Source organism: Parasteatoda tepidariorum, chromosome 10 (assembly GCF_982258835.1).
Source record: "Parasteatoda tepidariorum strain Cologne lab strain chromosome 10, Ptep-v5.0, whole genome shotgun sequence".
In the NCBI taxonomy this organism is placed as follows: Eukaryota; Metazoa; Arthropoda; class Arachnida; order Araneae; family Theridiidae; genus Parasteatoda; species Parasteatoda tepidariorum.
This window is the reverse complement of record NC_141764.1, coordinates 30,111,938-30,138,278: the sequence shown is the minus strand read 5'-3', so window position 1 is coordinate 30,138,278 and position 26,341 is coordinate 30,111,938.

The following is a 26,341-nucleotide window of genomic DNA, read 5'->3' as shown; positions in this document are numbered from 1 at the left end:
TGAGAAGTAATAGATTAAAATAAATGATTGGAATTAAATAAGAATTAAATAAGTGTAGCAATTCTTTTAAGCAATAATTAAATAAGTAGCAATAATTAAAGTAGCAATAATAAGTAGCAATAATTAAATTTAAGCAATAATTAAATAAGTGTAGCAATAATTAAATAAGTGTATTTCTTTTCTTAGTCTTAATAAAATTGCGTAAAATTGGCATTCTAGAAACTACCGAACATTAATCATGCAGTGTCATTGAAATATATAATTTAATGTGAGAAGCATTCTCATTATTTTTAAACACTTAATTTCAATAAGGGTTTATTTTTAAAAAAAAATCTCGTACTAGATACGAGTTATTTAAAATACAATGAAATTTTATATTTACTTCCCATTAATTCACAGATAAAAAATGACCATTGATTTAATGGTTTATTAAAGATAAGCAAATATCGCAGAACTTGCCTGGGTCTTTTGAAATATTTGACACTCGTAAGATATATGTTACGTAAAAGTTAGTCTTTCAAACAAGCTTACTTAATCAATGTCGTAAAAGCAGTATTTTTTCCCGAAATAAGTCAAAAAGTTATTGATAACAGTTACTTCTTGAACTGCGTTAGAAAAAAATTAATAAAAATGAGGCAGACGTAATTAATCATCATTTTATCAGCTGCAAAGACCAATCATGTTTTTTACATAATAAAATGAATAACTGCTAAGAAAAACGCGTTAATTTTTTAAACAATTTAATTAAACACCGAAAATGTCATTTTAGAAACATTAAATTTATCTCACATTTTTATTATTTGTTTAATATTTTGTGTTCTTATTTCTGTTTTTTTCCTCTTAATATAAAAAAATCGAAAGAGAGGCATCTGATTTGGATGTTGAAATTTACGTCACATTTCGTTGTGTTACACAAAAACCACAAGACCAAGAAGCTTGAAACTATGATGATTCGTTGAAAAGGAGAAGAATTTACAGAGAGGACAATAAAATAAATAAGAAAAGTAAATTAAATAATTAGATTCATAATTATTAACTTTTAATGTTGAGGGACAAAGTCCATACCACAATACAGGTTGCATAATGACAACTACGGAGTTGAAATTTGACGTGATTTAGAGACATATTTGTTCCTAAATTTAACACAAGCTCCTTTTGAAATTCGAATTTTTTGAAAATTTATTTATGTTTATGAATTTAATACAAACTGCCTTTCAAATTCTAATTCCTTGAAAATTTTGAATTTCTAAGTGATTTTTGCATTTTTTTTCCTTCTCTATTTTGCTTTACGTTACGTTTTTCTGCGCTAAATCCTAAAATAAGACTTAGAAACTTGAAATTAGAAGGTCTGTAGGAAAATGTAAAAGAAGTTCGATGGACTTAAAAAAGTTTAAGATTCAATTATTCATTCAAGAATTATTAATCAATAAAATGAATCCTTAATATTAGAAAATTTAAATCGAGAATTATAAAAAATCAAATTTCGCGGAACTAACAAATAGGAATGTGAGACTACCACGGAGATATATGTGCTCAGCAAGTAAGGGCTGGAACCCCTTAATTGGTATTATAACAGAATTAAAGCCGACCGACATGTTTAGGGGGCAGGGAACTGTCTTTGCATCAGAAAGGTTCTGGGTTCGAATCCCGGGCAAGGCATGGATGTTTCTTTCTCTCTGTGTGTGTTCTATGTCCTTTCTCTTTTGCGTGTGAATGTGACCCACCCTATAAACGGGTTGTGATTGTCTGAATGGCGTGGCAGAAGTCGAATTCCTTGCCATAGATGGCGCCACTGAAAAAACAGGAACAATCGCACCCCCACTGCCTAAACAGGCATACGACCAAAAAAAAAAAAAAAAAAAAAAAAAAAAAAAAAAAAAAAAAACAGAATTAAAGAGAAAGTAAGAATACATACTAATACAGAGATTGGAAATTTTATTACATTTACGCTGTGTCTTAAAACGTTCTACTCTTCAAACTTCCTTTGTCTCTTAAAAAAAAAAATCGAAAAATGCTCTATCCTTTTTAGCTCCAGTGGCCAAGAGGATAGACCTCCTCTCAATTCCCAATGTGATGACCCTGGTCCAAATTCGTTCGATGGCTGGTCGACACGAATTTCGATCCCACTTAGCACCGTCACCATGCTGTCGGGCTAACCATGGAAGGTTTTCGTTATTTCAATTTCCATTTAATGCAAATGTGGGTGGTAAGGGCCCTTAAAAGTGTCCTACACGAAGGTTTTTTGCCCCTTTGTTTCATTCCCTCTGTCAACCCGGTAGGGTACAAACTACAAGGCTACGAAGTTGAACATTGATAGTTTAAAACCCAAAGATTGTTCGACTGGTAAATGCCAGTTATATAATAAAATAAAACTTTTTACTAATAAACGAAAGGAAATTTAACAAAACCATCCTATTAATTACATATGTTACCAGGCAAAATGTTGTAGAAATGCAACAATAACTTGTAGTTTATTTTAAATATGCATATTTTTGTCTTGAGTCTGTAAAATATGCATATTACTTTTATTTTCCTGACCGCCTTTGCATGTTTTAATGACCTCTATGTTGTAAACCACTGCTTTAATTTTAGAAAAAATCTCCAACCATCTTTCATTAAAAAAGTAATTCTAATTGAAAAAAATTATTTTAATTAAATACATACATTATTTAAAATTAATTATTCTATATTTAACTCATTTTTCCCATAAGAAATACTTTTGAATGTTTTATCGGCTTCGAAAAATTTATAACAAACATGAATACACATTCAACATTTTATTTAATAATTACAAAATTTTACAATTTGTTCTGCACTGCTTGTAATTGCCCAAGATATCTCATATTTATGTTTATCATAAGAAATCCAAATAATAGATCAGTTGCAGATAAAAGCATGCATAGGTATATTTTCGGAATACTGATTTATATATTATAAATCAGTATTCCGATTATAAAAATATTTCTTTAAAAGTGTATTTAAAACTTTACATGACAAATTTGAAATGTAATTAGCTTTCAAATCAAATATGTGAAGCAAAACATTAAATATTTTTCTTAATTTTTTAATATAATACTAACATTCTTTTTAACATTTTTCTTTTCAAACTGCGTGAAGAAAGTTTAAAAAATTGAGTATACAGAAAGTCAGCATAAAATTTCGAAAACCAAAGCGTAGAAGAAAAAAATATATATATTTTTACACTGTAAAACATGAAGAAATTTTTCAAAAGAAAATACTTGCTCGGCAAATAACATATGCTATGTTGAATACCAAAAATAGATAAATCATCTTTTATTTGCTATTGAAAATATGAAATCTTTTTTTTCATATATTCTTCTTTGAAACATAAGATCTATTGTTTTCTACGAATCTTTTGTGCATCAATGGAAGAAAAGCTTGTAAAATGATAGGGCTATATGCGTGATTTGTTTACTATTTTTTTTTTGCAGTTCCTTATTTATGAAGTATACAAATTTTGCGTATTTCGTTTGTTTACTATGTTTTCTTCTTCTTTCTATCCCACCTGAGTTCACAAAACAAATAAGGTTGATTTATTATGCGTTTTATAAAAAAAATAGTACTCTTCTTGGAAATAGCAAAGGATAAACAGAAATTTAAACAGACATATCTTATAGCTATGTCATTTATTTTTCTTTAAAAATAAATTATTTCTGTGTTTTTTTTTAAAAATACATAAACTGGTTATTCGGAAAAGGTCATATTCTCCAATATTTTTAGCAAATTCAAATTTCGGTGTTATCATTTTCGTTACTAACTCACAGAATCAAGAAAAAAGCGGTATTTTTTCGTCGAAATTCTCTGTCATTCTTTTTACATTATTGTATTTTATCTTTATTGGTAACCAATTGTTTTCGAATATGCTATTCACTATCACTACCTTCCCTTACCTAAAAGAAAAAGAACTCTTTGTTTGAAATCAAGACATTTTTTAGAGAAATTAATCAGTTTTAGCATTACATCAAGAGCCAAACTAAGAAAACATTCCATGGCTAGCCAGACAGCAAGAGACTTCCAAGCCATACCAGCCATTCTCAACACCAGGAGCAGTGCAAAAATGGGCCAGCCACCACTGGAATTGGAACCAGAGTCCTTTCATTTGGAATGGAGTGCTTTAACTCTTGAGCCACCCAGGCTGAAAGATTACAAAGTAACAACAGTACATTACTAGCTTTTTGATTCCAAGATCCCTCCGTATGGAAGTTAATTGTTCTTTTCCTTTAAAGGTGACGAAAGATAAGAAATGCATCGAGTTTCTCTCACATTGTTTTTTTCCCTAAGTAAAGGATGATTGTCCGGTATTTCCAACACTTTATGTTTTTCAATGTTTACAGGCTATTGCCAGGTACTCCTTACTCTATGTTTTCTTCTCATCAACAGCTTGTTAAAATCGTAAGACCCTTATGCAAAGAGTAAATAAGTAAAAATTAAAATAAACTGAAACTAGACTTACTTAGGGAATAGAGTAATAAAATAAAAATACCAAAGGAGAAAAAGGTGGAAGCTTCAAAATGCTTTTTAATTCAATGTATTATAAATTATTTCAATTTCAATTTTCAAATATCTAGAATCCAAATTAAATTCCGACTGAAGAAATACCTCCTTTACCTATCCCACCTGCGAAACAATATTTATGAATTTACTTCTAAGGGGATCAATACCTGAAGTATACCCTAGTGTTAAAATCTAAATACCTAAAGTGTTGAACCCTTGAATACACCCGGGCTTGTACTATTCATTTTCAAAAGAACTCGCCTTTTAAATCAGACCAGTTTTTCAGATATTCCTTTTTTTTTAAAAAAATATTACTTTTGCATCTTCGAGGTTAACATAAAAAATCGTTAATTTTTGATTACCTAGCATTACTTTTTTCTATTTTTCTGTCAAACTAGAAAAACATTAATTAATGCGACGGTAATTCAAAAAATGTCTGCTTTCAATATGTCTGTTCAAAATATATGCTATAATCTTCTCTGTTTTCAGACAATAGTAAATACAAATAATTTATATATCATTTACGTCCTTTTTAAGGTAGAACGTTTGTCTATTTTTCTGTAATTGCTAAATCAACCGATACATTTCTGTAGACGCTGAAGAAGCTTTTGAATGGCCATGTTTTATCAACTCTACATCATGTTCTCAAGAAAAATTCTAGCCTCACATTTAAAGAGCTGAATCATTTTAAGGCTAAATGTTCATATAAATTATTGAAACGGGTGGCAGTTAGTGGGTAACACGCTCATTCTTCTGGCGTGTGGGTGATAATATTCCACTGAAACTGTACTGTTGCTGTTGCTGTTGTTACTTTACGTCGCACTAGAGCTTCACAATGGGCTATTGGCGACGGTCTGGGAAACATCCCGGAGGATGATCCGAAGACATGCCATCACAATTTTGATCCTCTGCGGAAGAGATGGCACCCCCGCTTCGGTAGCCCGACGACCTGCGCGCGAAGTCGAACACTTTGCGGTATCACAGTTTAACGAGGACCAATACCGCACACCCTCGGTCCCTACGCAGACTGATCCAAGTGGTCACCCACCCGCACACTGACCGTAGCCAGTGATGCTTGACTTCGGTGATCTGCTGGGAACCGTGTCTTAACGATCAGTCCACTGCGGGACTCTGAAATCGTACTAGGAGAGACTATTTTGATGGAGTATGTGTAGATATACATTGTTGAGCTCGAAATTATTGTTCGCCAGTTTTGTAATGCTTTGTAAGAACCTCTCATTATCTATCGAAGTTTATTATATTATTAGTAGGCACAAAGACGACCTACTCCAATTTTATAAGCATTATATGGTTCTACTCTTACTTCATAAACATTGCATGGGTTTACTTTTACGTCAAGATAAAAAAGGAGATTCAATTCTTCCTCAAGGACATGGCGGGAAACCGGAGAGATCATGACGTGGACAAAAAATACTTTCATAATGTACGAAAATGAACTAGCTGACTTGCCGAATGCTTAATAAAATAAAATAAAACATTTCTTTAAAATATAAGAGAAATTGCATCGAATTATAATCGAAATGTAATTGTTGCTTACTTCTGCCCCTTTTCTCTTTTTTTTTTTGCATTTTGTTTTCTTTCGTTTCATTTTTTTTTCTTTTTTCCTTTCATCGTTTCTCATCCATCGCCCAACCTATAAAATCATGCAAATAGTACATAAAATGAACAATCTATTATATTTGAGATAATTTTAAACAATTCTTTTGCAGCCCTCTTTCCTTTGAGAAAAGATACTTTTTATACTTTTTTACTATTTATTTTCAACAATTTTTCATAAAGTTTTGTTGCTTATTTTTAAAAAGTTTAACTTTATAAAATTTCCTTTCTTTTCCTTTATTCCTTTCCTTGACAACTTTTTCGACACTCTTTTTTTTTTACTTCAGATACAGAAAAAATATATGAAACTTATATAACTTATAAAAAATATATAAAAACATATAAAGATAGCCATCTATTAAAAAACATGTCTTTTATAATCTCTATTAGAATCAGTTTGTCTGTTTATTATTGTTATCATTAACTCTAAGCGGAAAAAAATATAAACCTTGGCACCATTTCAATGTAGGAACAATCTTGAGTTTTGTTATATAAATTGTAATCCCGAAAAAGAATGTTCTTAAAAAATCAATTTCAGAGAACGATTTAGCTTTATTACTTCTACAAAAGCAAATCAGACTTTTTCTTTATTTTCCCAAAATTTTTCTCCTACCCAGCAAAAATTTTCCCATCAACTGACAGGTAATAAGGTTGCTCCCACTTGAGACAGCCTCCTTACAATCTTAAAAATATTGGTAATATTTCTACCATTTACTTCTGAGAGCGAATGGTATGAAAGAGAGACAGGTCTATAACTGAGTTTTGCAAAAGATACATTGGTTGATTGGCGTCAGCAGACCATTGGTCTTTTCGCCAAGAGGGCTTCTCATAAATCGTATCTTTGATTTTTCTGTCTTGTATGTAGTTTCCTTTATTATTACAAATTTAATTTTTCTAGGAAAAGTGTTTTTATCTTTTAAAAATAGAAAACGCTGTAAAGCTTTTCGTTATTTTCACTTTAACCCCTTAACGATCTATTAATTTTCAAGAAAACGGTCATAAAAGTGCCTATTTTTTTGTTTTTTGTGTTTGTATTACGTATTTGATTAGTACTGCAACTAGTTTAAAATAAACTAACTATCTGCAATTACCTTAAAAATATCCTGGTACTGCACTCAGGCTTGTAAAATGAGAAATAAAATTTCTTCCGGGCAAAAGAAATGAATTTGCTTTATTTTTATGGGCGCGTTACTACTGAACACTCCAGCCCGTCAATATCACGGGAGCGACAAATAGCGGGTGAAATCTCACCCCGTTATTTTCACGGGAGCGAGAAGGAAGGGGTTAAGAACTAATTTAAAATTAAATATCATTAGTAGTCAATATATTTATGTTGAAAAAAGATCAATTTCACAGTTATTTTGTTTTGTGGGCTTTGTATAAATTACGTAATACCTTTAGAAGTACCTTAAAAAATTTGTAATTAATATCTTTATTTGTGTTACGTTAAGTTATGTTTATGTTATGAATTAATACCTTTAAATCTCATTCATTGATTTAAATCATACTTAATGGTTTAAATCATATTCAGCAATTTTAAATTATTAATACCTAATATCGTTAATTATGTTAGCCAATCATGTTTATAATTACTGATTTTCCAATAGTCATAAATTTGCTGAAAGTAATTAAAGTTTGATTTCTAGATTAAAAATATAATTTTTAAGGTTATACGACTTCAGTAGTTCTTTACGGCTCACAGTAATGCAAATCATGCACTTATTAACTATTAAACAGTATTCTAATGAAACTATTTGAAAACTATTTTTCTACTAAATAATTCTTCTACTAAATAATTCTAAGTTAATTTTTAAAAAAATATTCGTTATATAGTTCTATAGCTGTAATGAAATCTCACATGTGATATTTAGAAGTAAATATAAAAATCTCTTTAAAATATATCTGCCCTAGGTCTATGCATAAATTAATTTATATTATAAATTACGAAATATTTCCTTGTTGAAATATTTTCTAAGCATTTCCAGATTTTGGTTTTTTTTATCTTAGTCATCAATACGATAAAAATTTTATGTTTTGCCAAAAAGGAGTTACTTGCATCTTTTAAAGAATATAAAATTTTATCCATTTTGAAAGGCAATATGAAAAACGTCGTAGCAAAATATAAGTTTTACATTTTACTATGTAGTAAAATATATTTATTAAAAAATATAAATTATTTTGATTGCGTAACCAATATATTTATTAAAATTTATTACTATACACTTTATTACATATAACAAGTAAGTATTGTAAATAACTAAATTAAATCTATAAATAAATAGACGAGGGCTAAAATAAATGTAATAAACACTAACATAATTACTGTACTACTATAATGATTATCATAAACATTATGTATATATAAGGATTAAACGAGCGGTTTTCTAACTGGCCTGACTATCCATCTATCTATATACACTTTATAACAAAAAAATTAACTCACCAAGAAGGAGTTGTCCGATTGAAACGAAAATTGGTAGATAGGAAGACAATGTACAGAATAGTAAACGATTAAAATTTCAGAACAATTGAATATTTAATTGCAGAGTTACAGTAACAAGTTCAATAAGGTGTTGACCCGTCTCTAGCCTGGATACAAGCTGCCACACGCGTGGCATAGACCGATAAAGCTCCCGGATGTTCTCTTGCGGTATTTCCTGCCAAATTCGATCCAAATATCGAACGAGGTCATCAACATTCCGTGCCAGATGCAATCGCCTTCCCATCATATCCCAGACATGCTCGATGGGAGAGAGATCTGGTGATCTGGCAGGCCAAGGAAGAGCTTGCAGACAGATCATAGCAACACGTGCCGTATGTGGTCTGACATTGTCCTGCTGAAAAACCAGCCCAGTGCGCTGCGGAAGCAACGGTAGCAAAACAGGTCTCAGGATGTCGTCGACATACCGCTGTGCAGTAAGTGTACCTCTAATGACGACCAAAGGGGTCTGGCTGTCAAAGGAAATGGCACCCCAGACCATAATGCCTTGTTGAGGGCCGGTGTGGCGTGCAATAGTGAAGGCAGGATCCCCCCTCTGCCCTGTGCGTCTTCGATGATCGTCAGGACACAATTGGAAGCGGGATTCGTCGCTAAAGACTATACGTCCCCAATCGGCATTATTCCAGCCTGATCTGTTCAAAACATTCATGCATACGAAATTTCAAAGCAATTGGATGATTGCTTCTTGGTGCGTCGATTTTTTTGCTTTAGAGTGTATATATATATATATATATATATATATATATATATATATATATATATATATATATATATATATATATATATATATATATATATATATATATATATATATATATATATATATATATATATATATATATATATATATATATATATGTAGATAGATAGATAGATAGATAGATATATAGACAGATAGATAGATAGATATAGATAGATAGATGGGAATAGATATCGGCCCTCAAGCACAGCTCCACCGCTCAGACGAAGCTCAAATTTGTTAATTTTTATTAATAAACTTATTTTTTCCACAATTCTCTTAATTCTGGCTCATTTTACGAATGGCCAACCTCTGCATGGGGTCACGGCCGGTGAGTTTTCAACTATTTTAGTAGAGGCGAAATTAAAATTTAGATCTTCTCCTAATAAATAATTTATTATTTTAACCTGAATTAGTATTTCATTACGCTATTAGTGCACTTTTCTTGTTTATTTCTTTGTTTATTAATCATAATTAGTTAAATCTTTCGTAGAAAAAGGTACGTTAAGTTGTTTAATATTTTATAAATAATCCTATCACTTATAGATTACAGTTAGTAAGGTCTTCTATGCTCAATTATATGCTTAACGGCGTTAATATCCAACAGTTTTATAGTTATTGAACTTAAAAAATTAAAAAGATTGTTATCCTGAAATTTTTTTAAAAAAGAGTTAAAAATTTCTTCTGTATAATTTAGCAATTACGAATACAAACTTTTAATTTTTTTTTAATTCAAATTGTTCTATATTGTCATAGAAACTGTTTAGTGAAACCAGTTAAACGCGTGTTTAAGTATGAGATAGATAATTAGGTCTTTACCTTCTTTGTGCTTCATGCACAAGTCGTGAAAATTATATTCATTATTGTAAGCCTTGTCTGTCAAGCGAAATTTAAAACTGAAGTTGTGATTTTTACGAAATTTTACATAGACATGAAGAAGAACTTCTTTGTATTCAAATGTGATTTTTAAAGCAGATAACTGAGCTAAATTATTTATGCTTACAAAGGTACTCAAATAGTGTCCCAAAGCAAATGTACGTGAGAAAATCTGCAAAAAGAAATAACACGTAAATAAATAAATAACATATATATATGTATATAAATCAGAATCAATTTGAATACGAATATTTAACTTAAGAAATTTAACTTCTAAAGAAAAAAAAAACTGTTTGATGCTAAGATACAAACACTATTGCAGAGGAATTAATAGGAGCTTTTTAAATGGTATTCCAGTGAAACATAAATATTGATACTACCTCATAAAATAACATTAGCATATGATATTACCATTACTTTTTTTTAATTAAGAGCTACATGATTAGCATTGTTTTCTCCTTTATGAAGTTAATTGTATTTCTTTTTTAAGCACAAATTTATACTTAAAAAAATTATAACAATTGCTCGAATGCTGAATATTTAACTAAGTTTTCACAAAGTCCGTCACTCAAGTTTAAACAAGCTCTAAATTCGTACAGATTTACAGCTGAAACAATACATGGTAATAAGGAAAAATACTCTTAAAGAAAAATTACTGATTGACTTTTTTTTCAACTTTTTCCCTCAGGCAATTAATTTTAAGACTGAATCAACTATCCAAAAATCCATTAATTTTGCTTAGACACTTATTTTCTCCAAAAAGAACAAAAACTATTTAAGCTTTGAATGAATAATTAATGTATAACATGCAACTTAATTTTTAAGCTCTTTTTGACGTAAAAAAAATTTTAAACTCTAATATAGTCCAAACAAAACAAATAGAACTAATCTTCTCCGCCTTTAGGATAAAAGAAACTTAATTATATTTTGTGCTTAGTGAAATCTCATTTTCTTTGACTTCAATATTGATTCAAGAGGATTTTAAAGCTTAAATTTTCGAGTTGAATTACTGATCAATATTAAATAGTATTATCAGGAGTCTAAACTTTGACGAAATTCTTTGAAAGAATAAAGAAATGCTTAGTAAATTTTAACAACTTTCTCTTTTTGAGTAACTGCAACTTTATTCAAACAAGTTGGCAAAGAATATAAATAATGCATAACAATAAAAAGAGAGACCGAGATCCAAAAGTAGAACTTGAAACAAATGTATTAAAATAAAATTGCGCGCATCAAGAAAGAATAAAAGTGCTGTTTGATAAGCTTCCCAAAAATACAGATCTGTGGATGAAGTACGATTTAAAGAATACAATTGAACTCCGCGCCTCGTCGGCAGATAAAAATATCGTTTTACCGCCATCTGTAATTTTTAATTGCTATTTTATTCTTCATTTTAAAGTGTTCCTCACTTTAATGCTCTAGCATCAAAATCTGTAAGCGGTATTATATAAATACTTTCTGTGATTCATTTAACTTTTGATTCTTTCTTTATCACCAAAATAAAGCTTTATAGTTTCATGTTTTCGCTTGAAATTTTTCTGCGCCATAAGATATAAATTTAAATTAATGTTGTGTGAAAACGTAGCATAAAAATTTAGGAATCAGAATTATTTTAAGTTGTAATATATGTATAAAAAGTTATCTATATCTATATATATATATATATATTAAACAAATGGCAAAAATAATTTTTAGAAATATTTCTGGTCAAATATTTATTACACAATGACAAGAAGTATAAAAACAATATCTTGCTCTATAGTAATATATTTAATCTAAAGCCCTGGATACTTAGATGAAAACGCGGCATGTCGGCATCTTGGTAACTGCAACTCTCTTGTGACCGCTACTTTCAATGTAGAAATACTGAGTTTCTATTCTTAACCACGACTACTTGATTAATATTTTAATATTCTTAAAAATAACTTAAATATTGATCCTTTTTTTTCTCTCTGTCTGAAATTATATGTTTTGTTGTTATTTCCTTCAGAGAAAATAATGCCTTATCTATAAGTGAAAACTTTCTCATTTCGTTTTCATGATATGCTATAACTTTTTTTTCTTCAAAACTCTGTTAAATATAGTTAGGAATTAGATCATCTTAATAAAACAATAACAGTTTTTTTAGATACTTTGAAATTAAGGCATGTGATAAGACAGTCAATAATTAGTAAATAGGAGCTTTGTCACATTTAATAACAAAATAAATGAGTTCTGTTTTATTAAAAATATGAAAAATACATCTTTGAGAATTCTTCAAGTTCTGAATATTAAATGTAAAAATTTTATTTTGCACTGTCACAAAATTTCCCTATAATGTATGAAATATTTAAAATAATAAAAAATAAAGAAACTAAGTGTTCAAACAGGAATTAGATCATCTTAATAAAACGTAGACATTTCAAATTTATTCATTTGAAAAATATTTTATATGTTACGCTAGTTTACCTTTACTTCTGGCAGCAAAACACTCAAATATTTAAATGCTATTAAAATTCATTTTTAAAGTTTTGAAATGGAAACAAATATTTAAGTTTAAAACAATATTGGTAGTCGATTCTCAATTATTTTAATGTGAATATATTTAATGCAATTGAATTTGTCAAACCTCTAATTGAAAAAAGCGAAACATATCTACTCTACATAGTAACTAATTAATATCATGTAAAAATTTGTAACACATGTATAAAGAAATAAATTTCAAACTTACATTACACAATCTGCTGTTAGCGTTTGGATTCCTTTATCTCTGCCAATTCTATGCAGCCATATTTTCCGTCTTTTCTTATTCCGATCTCCAGCAGCTAAACTATATAATTTGAAGCCTAAATTTGTTTTATTTATCACCCAAATGCACAACAACCAGTCATTATAAATCTAAAAGTACAAAACAAGAAAATTTAAAGGAAAAGCGAAAAAAAAATCGCAGATCGGTCGCAATCATACTTTGCCGCTCAAGCCAGTCAACAAAATGTATGCAGTTTACCCATGTGATCAGCGGCAGCCACTTAAAATCGAAAGCGGCACAAAAGTCACAAGGAAAAGTATGGCGTTACTTTATCTAAGTATCCAGGGCTTTAATTTAATCAAGTTCACATTTTATATGAGGTAGTAAATTCACTTCAATCCTTCGTAATAATATTCGTAGTTTTTAGTATCAAAATGATATGTGTATAAACATTAAACAACTGATTACACTATGAAACTGGTGCAATACCTACCCGAATTTCATATCGAAGAACTCATAAAACTGTGTGAATGCTGTTGTTGACGTATGCCTGTTTAGACAGGTATGTGCGATAATTCTTGTTTTTCAATGGCGCCATCTATAGCCAAGAATTCGAATTCTACCACACCATACGTCGCACCCGTTTATAGGGCGGACCCATTCATACATCCATTCATTCATCCACAGATCGTAATTTTGACCTGAATCAGAGAACGATCGATCTCCAATCCAGTACTCCTAGAGGTATTGATTTGTTATGGGACCATGGAGGATTTTTGTGACTCGACAGATTTAACGTGCATCAGTCGCTTTACTACACGGGGAGTCTTCAGCCGGCGGGGTTCGAACCCACGAGCTTTCGGACATGGGCCAGCACCCTACCGACCAGGATTACTTTATTTGAAGTTAATAGAATTCGAGTGTTCTTACCTACTTCAAAGGATGCAATTAAACCTTAATACCAATAATTGATGGAGCTTACACCAATTTGCAGATCGTTAGTGAAGAAGGTAATGTTTTTCGGAGTTCCGTAAATTTGGCGAATATTTCGTGTAATTTAATCGTATGATACTCGTGTAATCAAAGTGTATTATTTAGACGGATAACAAATGTTTTTAGACCATTGTTTTAAGTTAAAAGTGAATAATTGTGTAATTTCGCAATATTGACAATATGGTGGCCAAGATTGCAGTTTGTTTATACGTAGTGTATAAAGGAATTATGAGTACTTCTTGTCATATTAAATTGATAAACGGGTCATAGCCAAGTAAATATCAATCATCTTTAATGATTGATAAGAAATATTGATTATGGTCAATTATTAGGCAAGTAATTTCAATCTTTTTGTCGAACTGATTTGACAAACTATAATATGAATTGTTATAAAATGCATGCATGTGTTTAGTTGTACAATAAAAATACTTGCGCATCAATTTAGAATCCATATATACATCCATATAGAACAGTTTTGAGGCAAATAAATCAGCAAAATTGGCCATCCGCACTACCAGGAATAACTTCAGCTGTGTTTGATACACAGTTGGGATTTTCATTCTAAATTTATGGTAAAATAACCGACAGCAGTATATCCATCCAATTAACCGTAATGGTTAGGGTAAAGATAATATTTTACCTTTGCGGTTTTGAAATCGTTTACATCTAGTATAGTTACGTAAATACCAAAAAACAATGAATACAAAACTATACTGTGCTTTAGCCATTTTACAACCAGCATTGTCCCAAAACTGTAAAAAAAGATATTTAACTGAACATTGGAGATAGTTCAGCTGTTAGATTGCTACCATCTAAGCGTGAATGAAAGTATTGTATTCTAATATCCCAGGTTCTCAAATTGGGAAGTGCTGGGAACTCTACTTTTATTGAAGGGAATGGAGGAAACATTGAGGTATCAATGCTGGGATTCGAACTCACGTCCTGTTGGTCATGAGATTGACAGATTAGCCCTCACGTCTATAATATGTACCTATCTGCAAGGAACAAAGTGGCTCCATTTGGTGGGTGTAGTTAGTGCGATAAATTTCTAGTTGTTTAAGCGTATTACGCTAAAGCAGTTAAGAAACGGTTTTTCTCAGGGTTAAAGTTTTGAATTAAATCTTATTTATGGTTATTTGATTGTTTTGTTGCAATATGATAAAATAATAATGAAATAAATTGCTATTTAACCATTTTTTTCCAAGAAAATTCCAATATTATGACTGAAAGTCAATTATTCCTATGACCAGCTATCAAAAATCTTTTTTTAAAAAAAAGTATCCCCTGACGAGTGCACGTCAGTTGAAATGCGAGACCAACATAGTATTAATATATACTTCAGATCCGCGCTCCTTGGTGTCTGGATACTTTTAGCCGTAAGTAAAATGTCCAATATAATAAAACATCACGCATTTCATTTTTGTAGAAACAATTTTTAAACAGTAACGTCCCAAAATATAAAAACAGTTGTTTATTTCCTTTTGTTGTTTCTTACTATTCTGACTTGTATAACTAGCGAATATAATTCTTAAGATTTTAATTTGAAATAAATTTGCTGTACTAGGCCTTGCTTAAGCAAAAAGATTTAAATAAAATAGCTTATTATGATTCAAAAAGGAACATTATTAAATAATGCTATACTTCTGAATTTCGCTCTTTTTGTATAAGTATTTAAAATGACTGGGCAATTATTAAACTTATATAAAAATGAACAATATCAAACTCTACAACAAATAAAAGACCAATAATACCTTAAATGCGCTAGAGCTTTTTAAAATTTCTTAAAAATGGAGTTAATAGTTATCATTTTAATTTTTTTCTATTATTCTATCATGCAAAAATACAAATACCATGCAAATATTGCACCATATTAAATACCAGAAGTTTCATATGAGATGTTTATAAATTTAATTAAAAAATGCTACATTTTTTAAATTTTGATGTAGCTTAAAATATTACACTTTATTTTTTAAATTATTTGAAGAAAAATTTCAATTCTTGCATTTAGATTTACTTTTTCTAGTTACTTCTAGTTTGCTAGTTTACTAGTTAGATTTACTTTTTCTAGATTTGCTTGTTTCTAGTTAATGATAAAAATATTTCAGAAACTAAAAGTTTAGAATTTAAAATTACATAATTTTCTTTTGATTTTAAAAAAAAAATTACTGTGCTACAATTTATACAAAATTACTGTACAAAAATTACTGTATGTGGCGTAACTACCACTACAAATATTAAATACCAAATCACTAGTATATAAGACACGTTAACACGATTCTATCTTGAGGTACTTTTTAATAGATAAAGATTGACATAGTCGATAATTAAAATCTCTTCAATACGAAATTTAAAAATTATTTTTGGATTTTCTATGGGCCAGTTTAAGTAAAATAACTAAAACAAAAATATTTTCAAACTTCACGTAATTATATTGAATACTTTCAGAGAACTGCGCACATTAAAAACATAAATAAAAGATTATGCTGAAAATTGCATAATGTTTCAGCCTATTTCAACGTCCAACACATCGAAAAACGTAAACCAAGTTTTAACTTTAGTTTTAATTGAAATAAAACGATAATATTTTACTACTATTTAAACTATACGATAATAAATCTCATTTTATTTTTTGAAAAAATAAAAAATCTAAAATTCTTAAGATTTTTGTATCTTAAGCTCTAAAAATATTTCAACTTGAAAGTCAATTTCTAAATGAAAATGAGAAGTGAAGCTTAAAGAATTGGATAAATAGTTGAATGTGTGAAAAATATAACTTCTCGTATCATTCACATTTTAAATTTCCAATCATGCTAAAAACTTTTTCAGGAAGTCGATAAAATAACTGGACCAAAGAAAAAGGAAGCACATTTATTTCAGAAGTTGAAAATATCTTGAAAAAAAAAAAGATTTTTCAGCTTCACTGATAACAAATTCTCCTTGTCAGATTGAGAATTCCAAATCTCTAAGGATTATCTCTGCTTTCGGCAAATGCGTTTTTAATTCTACACCCACAGTGGAGAAATTGGAAATCAATTTTTTTTTCCTTGAGGCGATTTTTTTTTTCATTTGCATTATTTTCTAATTTTTTCTGTCTTTTTTTTCAACTCCCTGCATTGTGTAAAATATTCTGAACTTCGCATTGATTACATACAAGTAATTAAGTGGAAGCTTTCAAATGCAATACTTATCAAATTATTATTCATAAAAACTTTAGAAAAACATCATTTAGAACAACATGTTTTTGGAGTAACGACGGATTTTTTACTGAGTTATTTATAAGAAAATTATTCAGTTAAAACTAAAACTTCTGCTCATTTAGTAGCTGAAACTAAATGCTTATTTGGAGGAACTGTTTTCTATTTTCGATCTGTGATCCATAGTATTGAAAACAAAATTTAATAAGGTCTGTTGCACAATTATGTGAACGAAATTAGCAACATATTAACAGTAGGACAAATTTGCCAGATATATTTGTCTCTAAGGCAACACCGAAAAACTCGGTGATTTTAATTGAAGCGCTTAGGTAGCGATTTTGGTAAACTTAGAACTAAAATTTAGTTTTACAATATGAGATGAAATTTGGTAAATGTGTTAACATTTGGTAATTTTATCATGATACCTTGGAGCATGGCTTAGAAACCATTTAACCATTTATTCGGTTAAACTGTCTTGTCAGTTTTTTTTATTTATTTTCGCTATATGTGTGGTAATTAGAACTATAATTTTGAAAAACTGAATTTTTTGGTTGCAACACCATTTGGTAACCCTTTTTTGGTAATATCCTAATCATATACTACGGTAATTTTAAGAGAAATTTTTTCCGTGTGTAGGTGATTGGATCAATACAAACTGAAACACCTGAGGTAAAATAAATGTCTGTACATTATTTAGAATTTATATACATTATTAGAGTCCTTTAAAAATTATACAAATATATTGTAAAAATCATATAAACTAAGAGATATTTTGCCATTGTTTTTAAGAATAATAATCTGATATTTTGTTTTAATGCTTGTTTTTTGTTTTGCGTTTATAACAAGGTTATAATACTTGTTTTGCGTTTATAATAAGGATTTAATGCTTGTACTAATTGGTTACATAATTTGTTTGTTGCTACTTCAGCTTTTGAGAAAAATGCATTATAGTTCCAGTTCCATAAAAAATGATGTTAGTTATTTCACTTCCATTATTTTTAATAAACAGGATATTTTGCTACCAACGCTTTGAATATGTATTTATAATCTTTTTCACTCACAAAAATGGCCTCAATAAAATTCTTATCACTAGTGAGGAGAAAGTTAATGGAAATCGCAAAACCAGATACATTGCTTGATGAGGAAACTTGGAAGTGTTTCCAAGAATCACCTTTAAACTTCTATCTCTTCCTGATTTTTCCAAGAATTAAGCATGCTTTGATACTTTCGAAAGCAACATTCACAATAGCAATTTGTTAAATTGCGATAACATTTTACTTTCTTCCTTGATTAAATATCAATTTAAAATCCCTAAAGATTATAAACTTTTGCTTAACTTTAATTTCATGTATATGTTGCTGGATGTATTAGGTACACAGTATTTTGTTTTATCTAGGTTTTTGAAATTTTCAAGTATGACTATATTTTACTTTTGTGGATAAATAACTAAATACTTTTTTTTAATTTTCATTCCTTTTCAATTAGAAAGTAAAGTTTTCTCAATTGTAAAAGCGATAAATTTAATGAAATACTTCTCAAGTAAAAAGTCCCTGAAACACATTTTATTAAAAAAATAATTATAAACCATTTCTAATTAATTATTTGTTCACTTTTTTGTGTGAGCTTTTACAAATGGTTTTTTTTATTACTATTTTTTCTCATTAAAATTCAGAGTTTTTTTTTACTTTATATAATGCCTAGTTTTAAAAATATTCTGTGTAAGACTCTCATTAAAAAACTTTTATGATTTTTCTTAATTAGGAAGACATTTTAAACTACCATTGAAAATTATTTCAAGTGGGAGTTCTCAGCTAAACTTTTCTAGTAAAAAAAGTCGGGGGAAAAAACTGTGTGTTGAAGCGCTATTTTTTTATTTATTTATTTACTTGAGATTTAATGGATATCATTGAAATCTATTAAAAAATACTACAGAAAGTTTTTAAAAAAAATAATTGCCAGATAAATATATCAAAATACTTCAATCTGTGAAAAAAAGAAAACTTTATCACTTGAAGAACTAATTTTGCTAACAAACATACTTCTTTTTAAACATTTAAATGTAGTTAATTAGTCCTTTAAGTAATAAGGTTATAAAAATATTTTTTTGATTAATTTGGAATATGCTTCATTTTATAGCTGTTTTATTTTGTTTTGAAACCAACATCAAATGCTCAGAAATCGAAAAAAACAAAAGTTTACTAATTCTTTACTAAAACAGTTTGCAATGAAATATGGCCTCATACCATAGGTGGTGAAATATGTGATGTCCCGTTTACTGATCTCCAGTTTTCCATACAATGCACCCAAGTTTTATCTTAAAACTGCTACATAAAATAATTTTTAAAATTAGGTAGAAAATACTTTGGTAAATAATTTTAATAGCAATGAAGTAATTAATAATAATAATATATTAATACTAATGAATAATTAATGCAAATTAATTTTATTACTAATGAAATAAAATAATTTTAACTCTAATGAAAGCGAAGTTGCAGAAAGTACAAAATGATTTTGATTTCAATTCAAGGCGGGAAATCTCAATGCGAAAAATGTGAAGAAAGTGAGACTAGTTGCGCCATCTCTTAGCAATATTCAAAAATACAAAAATAAAAATGGAATTTAGAGAAATGTGTAAGTAGCGACGAATTCAATTTCAGTAACACAGTTTTTCTTTTCGTCGCATGGCATATGACGCCAACCATACACACACAAAAACGCCGAACGTATGAGATGCGACGCAGACAGAGAAGGGGTTAAAACGTTATAAGCTTACCAAGAGTTTTGTTACTACTTCAGGAAAAAAATGTCATTGCTTTGAACTTTATTTTTATATCTTGGTGAGTTAGGATAAAGTGTAATATGAGGGACGAAGCGTCTGGTAAGTCAAAATATTTCCAACAAAAATCTCAAGAGAGAGAGAGAAATAAAATCTCCGATTAAAATTGACAAATAGTTATTATTCAAAGTAAAAAAAAGTAAGAAAAATTCTGAAACCTTGACTTTTAATAACTTTCGTGCAAATTAGAATTTAAAAAAAAAAAAAAATCTTTGAAGACGTCAAATTTCGACTCAGTTATTGCATTTTCTGGCCAACGTAGTGACCCGCATGTAATATTTTACAGCATGTTTAATAATTAATATTTCTCGAACCAACTATCGTATGATATTTTTTATTACATCGTTCTTCCTTTATATTTCAACATACAACTGCAATTCCAAGTTTCTAAATCTTGCAAAACAAAAAGTTATGTTAAATTTAACAGCGCTTGAAATTTTTTATTACAAGCTTTTCTTTGTATATCAGTGGGTTATTTAGGTGACTGACTATCCAATAGGAGTGCACGTTTTAACTTTATTCTTGCCATGTGTATAATAAAATAACTTATTTCTTAGCGTCTTATGTGACATTTTGCGCGAGTAAACATCGACTCTCACGCTTGAAAAATTAGCTTCAAAAAATTCGATTATTGTAAATTATGTATGGTAAATAGGATAACGTATTTTCATTCATCTCTTATATCTGTAAATCGTCTAGGTAGGTGTGAATGTAAGCAATTATTTAGATTATTTAACCCCTTAACAATCTGTTAATTTTCGAGAAAACGGTCATAAGAGTGCCGATTTTTTTATACACGTATATTATACACGTATTTGATTGGTGCTGGCATCTAGTTTAATATAAACTAACTATCTACAATTACCTTAAAAATATCCTGGCAATGCCATCTGGTGTGTAAAATGAGAAATAAAATGCTTTCCGAGCAAAAGAAATGAATTAGTTTTATTCTTATTGGCGCGTTACTGCTGAACACTCCATCCCGGGAATATCACGGGAGCGAGAAATAGAGGGCGAAACCACACCCCGTCATTTTTCACGGGAGCGAGAAAAAAAGGGTTAATTAAAAAAAATATTTATTTCGAAAGAAATAGTAGATAACCTGCCACTATACAAAGAACGCACGAAGGGACTCTAAAAAGAGTACGTTGTTATATTTATTGATTATTTAAATACGCAGCACATATGATCAAGAATTTTAAATTTCATATTATATCCGCTGTATATGGCCATTTTAACGAGCTTTAAAATTTCATCGGATGGTCGTAATAAAATATCATTTCTATACAAATATTAGCATTTACATATATAGTCATTATTCCGTAAGGCCGTACAATCTTTTATAACTCATTGAAAAAATTCCCATCGGTATTTTTTAAATTTAATAGGAAATACATAATTTAAAATACGAAGGTGGAAAATTAGGCTATGTATTGGGTTTTTGGAGAATCACCCATGCATAAATTAAATAACTCTTCACATTTGCTACTATTTTCCCGATAGAAATTATAATAATACCCCTAAAACTCAGAACCATAAAACAAGAAAAAATGAATAACCATTTTAAATGTTGGTGAATGCTTACTTAAATCTATGAAAAACCTCTACCGAATCTTATGAAATATATGAAACTGATTGAATACCATGTTTTATTCAAAAGATGTTCTATAATAACAATCCTCTTTTCCAAGCATATATCTTACAAAACTCCAGAGGGGAAAAGTATTGAATTCTGAATGAAATTCCCGATATTGCAGTTGCCGTAACAGATTCTGATGTAAGATATGTCATGCTTTCATAACTTTTCCGTTACAGTTACAGTTTCTCTTTCTTGTTAAATTTTTTCCCTTCTCTTAAAAGAAATCGGGAAAAATAAGCTTTCACAATATAAGAGTAAAGATACTAAAAGATAGCAAATTTTCCGTTTACTTATAAAAAGACGTAGTTTTTCATGTTATTTCATTTAGAAACTGTTTTTCTCATTCAAAAATACAATTATAGTGAGGAATTTTTCATTTGCGTTATTTTTTATCGAACATTTCGTTTCTTGTGTTTTACGTGCTAATGACTGAAATGTAATTCAAAATACTGATGAAGAACATAAAATTGTTTTAAAATATTGAAACCCTGAAATGATTTTTATAAATACAGAAGTACTGAAAATTTAAATAAATCATTTTTCGAGACCACGTAAATGGTATCTAAATTTTTCCACAAAAACAGATTAAGACTCATTAAAAGAAGTTGTCGCATTGGTGTCCTGTTTCGCAAAAAGATGTCTGTACTCTTTTCTTTTATGATAACTAAGATTCAAATCCTGTGTCGGTCGGAATTTCATTTTCGTAGTTTCTTCTATGAGTTAGCTGCGGTTGCTGATTCAATTGCTTATAATACTAATGCGTTGTTAGCTGTCTAAATGTCTAATCAATAAAAATTGTCTCTAAAATTAAGATATTGAAAGAATGTAAATCGAATTTTAGGTCCTTTTAAAGTCTAATACCATCCCTAGATCTAAACCTCTTTTTGCTAATGAGATCTATAATACATTGAAATTAAGAAAAAAATTAAACTAAGCCAAGTACGAAAAATACGTGAAATACGTGACCTGCTTGCATCAGAAATGTTCAGATACATGACCAGGTTAGCTTTCAAAAGAACCAAATATTATGGGGATCATCTAAATTATTTTCATAATTTCGTTCAAAACTTTTATTTTCCCTTTAAATTGATAATTTTTGCAAATACTCTAGTACATATAAAATACTTTGCATATCATACAAGAGAATTCTTCATTATCATTATTAAAGCACGGATTGACTATTTTAATAAATTGAAGATGCATAAATTTAAAAATGATTACAAAATTTTAAAAAAAAAAAAAAACAATAAAAATACAGCAAATCCATTCTGTTCATTATGAGAAAAATTAAAATTAAATAGAAAACAGCAAGCGAAAAGCAATCAAAGATATACAGCAAATTTTGCCTGTTACATAATATTAACTAAAACTATTTAAGGGAAGAGTTCTAATCTTGAAAGCTCATTAATCAAGTAGAATTAAAACACCACAACACATTATATTAAAAGACAAATTCTCTGCAATAAAAGCTCTAAATGCAAACAGAAAATTACTGACATATGAGATTTCTAAGAGGGAAAATTTTAATAAGTTAATTGCTGAAATATAATTGAAATATAATTCTGTTTCTCTTTTTTAGTTGTTCTTGTTAATATCCTGAAAAGCAGTTTTGTGAAGATGGACTTTCTGCTACAAGAGAAAATGAATAACTTAAGAAATTTTTCTGTACCCTTTTTAAAAAATTCTGATTGAATTACGATAAAGAAGTACCTGCACTCTGAGCGCTGGCATACTTTTTACCGCAAAATCCATTTTTACAGTAAGGTACTAGGGAACAAAAATCTGATATACCATAATTTCCTCAGTTGCATTTACTATAATATAAATGAATCACTGTATTACAATTAATAAATGCATATTACTTTAAAAATCATGGTTTAAAAACTTTTCTATAAAAATTGTTTTTACTGTGTCATGGACTTTACGGTTGTTGCACTCAGGGTATCAGTACTTTCTAACAAATTTTGATAAGGATTTTTTTACAGCTTGCATGATATATTCTTTGGATTCTACTTAGTGCACCATTATTTTTTCTACACAGATAGAATTTTCATTCTAAAATTGCTGTAAAGTAACCGGCTGCAGTCTGTCCATCCGGTTAACAATAAAATTTATGGTTAGGAATTATTTATTTTACCTTTATCGTTTTGAAACCGCTTACAACTGATACGTTTAAAAAAAACTTCAATACAAAACTATCCGGCTTTGTGACCATTTACAACTAGCATAGTTTCTAAACCACAAAAATAAAACTGAAATAGGCAATGGAGTTGTGTGGGGGAAGAGAAGTTTAATATTTTAATAGTCCAGGTACGCTAATTAACGAGTGCAGCTCCCAGAAAACTTCGTGTATTGAAGGAATTGAAAAAATATTGCGGTGTCAATGCTAGGATTTGAGCCCCTGCTCAGCATGTCATAAGATTAACCAATTAACCATCTCAGCTATGGTATGTACCCATCTGCACGAAAATAATACTTCATAAATTAGGCCTAGTTGGGGCGTATGGAATACCGGTTGTTATACTGTATTAAGTAAAAACAATTAATAAGCGTTTTTTCTCATACTTAACAGCTTTAATATCATCTTGTTTCTGGTTTGACTGCTTTTTTGAATATGGTAAAATTATTATTAAATAAATTGTGTGTGTGTGCGTCAGATTGAGTTTGTCAAAGTATGACTAAGTGTGCAAATATTTTAAGATATATATATATATATACATAATATATATATTCAATATATATATATATATATATATATATATATATATATATATATATATATATATATATATATATATATATATATATATATGTATATATATATATATATATATATGTATGCTTCATTAATTATCATTTTAAAAATAATTATGATATATATATAAATTAGAAAAGACAGCAACACAACAGACAACCAGATAGCGTTAGCAAACTTTAACTGCTGAGTGAGATTATCTTTCTTAGTTCAGAATACTTAAAGAAAATCTTTTAATCTTGGATGCACATTTACCAAACAGAATTTGAGTACCCCATCACATTAAGAGGCAAATTCCTCTCGCAAAATGCTTTTAAACACAAAAAGAATGCAATTGCAGAAATATGAGTCTTCTAAAACAGAAAATATGAATCAGTTAATTACTAAAATATAAGTTTCAGGAGAATTGATAACATGTTTTAACTTAGTTCTGCCAAACTGCAGAGTTTTGAAGAAATAAAGACTCGGTGATAAAACCGTAGTTTCGGATTTTGCTTTAAGGGACAATGAATTAAAAAGAAATAATATTTCGTTTCTAAATAGAATTATTATGAAGCCAATGAAGCTCAAGAAGTTATTTATTATGACGCTTACTAAAGTCAACAAATAATCATGCTTCGCCGAGGCTTCAGAGAAGCTTAATCAAATTAGCTTCCTTTACACAAAATCTTTTTAAAAGACAGGATATAAATTTGGTAAAGCAAAACTAAATAGTCCATTACATTGACGAACTAAATGCACTCTCAGAATGTTTTCAATTATAATCTATACGATGTGAATAAATCCCAAACTTTGTTTTTTTATTCTTAAGTAAATAAACCTCGAGAGAAAAGGAAATGGGAGAAAGTGAAAATCAGCCTATTCAAAAATATAATATCTTTTCAGAATTCTATAGGGTTCAGTAATAGGAAAATAGAGAATACAATCCTGAAATTAATGAAGCAGAACGTGTAATGGAAGAAACCCATTTTCTTGAAGGAAATTGTTATTCCTACAATCAGTTAGTTTGAATTTAAAGATATGAAATAAGAGGAGTAAAATCCCCATGTACATATTGTACAACGTTTGCGAAATTAAAGAGGAATTTAATGGCGCGTTTTATTTTATTTATGTAAATGTAGTTCCCTATCGAACAAAAGTGTTTTGCTAAATTTAAACATTGTCGTTAAAAGGCATTAGAAATTGGAGACATTGTTAAAGGGAGTTTTTAAAATGGAAATCGAGATTAAAATATAAAATAATCATTTAGTATTCTTATATATTGAAATTGAAATTATATACTTAGTTATTTAAAAGAGTAAGTTCTAACTTTTTAAATATCGTATTAAGATTAGTTATGAATATTTTTATAACAATAAAGAACGTATAGTTAATTACAAAGTATTTACTCAGATTTGACAATATACGGAGAAAAAACTTCTTTTAAGATTACCGTGCTGTATTGTAATGACATTTTTGGTAAAAAAAAAAACTATTTCAGGCAATTCTGATTATAAAACTAAAATATACGGTATTCAATAATTTATTTGGTAATTTTTCCGTTTATGGAGTTACGGTTTACCATAACACTTAGCCTTCAAAATTATAGTTCTTATTAATACAGATTTAATAAAAAATCAAAAAGTGAAAGATATATTTAACCAAATAAATGGTATTTATGGCATACTAAGGTATAGTGATAAAAGTTCCAAATTTTGTGCCATATTATAAAGAAATATTAAATTGCTATTTTAACCGAAATCATTACCAGAGCACTTAGGTAAAAATTACCCAAATTTTTTATCTTCTTTTAGAGCTAGAAACACGTTAAATTTTACCATTTTCTGGTAGTTTTGACTATCTTTTTTTTCTCGGTGAAAATAATGCACTTCAAACGGAAACTTAACTCAACGAAATAAATTTTTCTTAGCATCATTCAACCACGTCATTACAGTCGATAGAATAATTCA